Raw genomic sequence first — 1,052 nt, forward strand, 5'->3', positions numbered from 1 at the left:
GAGCGCTACCATCAGTCCTGTGTCATGCCAACAGTAAAGCATCCTGACACCATTCATGTGTGGGGTTGCTTCTCATCCAGGGGAGTGGGCTCACTCACAATTCTGCCCAAAAACACAGCCATGAATAAAGAATGGTACCAAAACACCCTCCAACAGCAACTTCTTCAAACAATCCAACAACAGTTTGGTGAAGAACAATGCATTTTCCAGCACGATGGAGCACCGTGCCATAAGGCAAAAGTGATAACTAAGTGGCTCGGGGACCAGAATGTTGAAATTTTGGGTCCATGGCCTTGAAACTCCCCAGATCTTAATCCCATTGAGAACTTGTGGTCAATCCTCAAGAGGCGGGTGGACAAACAAAACCCCACTAATTCTGACAAACTCCAAGAAGTGATTATGAAAGAATGGGTTGCTATCAGTCAGGATTTTGCCCAGAAGTTGATTGAGAGCATGTCCAGTCGAATTGCAGAGGTCCTGAAAAAGAAGGGCCAACACTGCAAATACTGACTCTTTGCATAAATGTCATGTAATTGTCGATAAAAGCCTTTGAAACATATGAAGTGCTTGTAATTATATTTCAGTACATCACAGAAACAACTGAAACAAAGATCTAAAAGCAGTTTAGCAGCAAACTTTTTGAAAACTAGTATTTATGTAATTCTCAAAACCTTTGGCCACGACTGTATAAACCCGCAGGCTAAATAGATTGAGATATATTTCAAAGCCTTGCAGACCTGTGATTCAGATGTGAAACTCAGTGTATAGGAGAGCAGAACAGAAAGAATAATCTCACTGTTAGAGAGTACTATAATGCAATGGCTGCTTGAAGTCTGAGAAACCTCAGTAAAACAAAAAGAAATGCACACTCTGTTGCTCTCTTCATATGAAAGGAAAAGCATAATTTGTGCATGTGAATCAGGGCAATGAGACAGTCTCACTCCCTACTCGTCAAATGTCTGATGCATGGTCAAGGGATCTGGCGTCCTTTGGCGTCATTTTCTATAGAACTCAACAAATTTAGAACTTTAAATTTGACTTGGGGCAGCACA

The sequence above is a fragment of the Carassius carassius genome, chromosome 2, assembly GCF_963082965.1.
Source record: "Carassius carassius chromosome 2, fCarCar2.1, whole genome shotgun sequence".
Taxonomy (NCBI): Eukaryota; Metazoa; Chordata; class Actinopteri; order Cypriniformes; family Cyprinidae; genus Carassius; species Carassius carassius.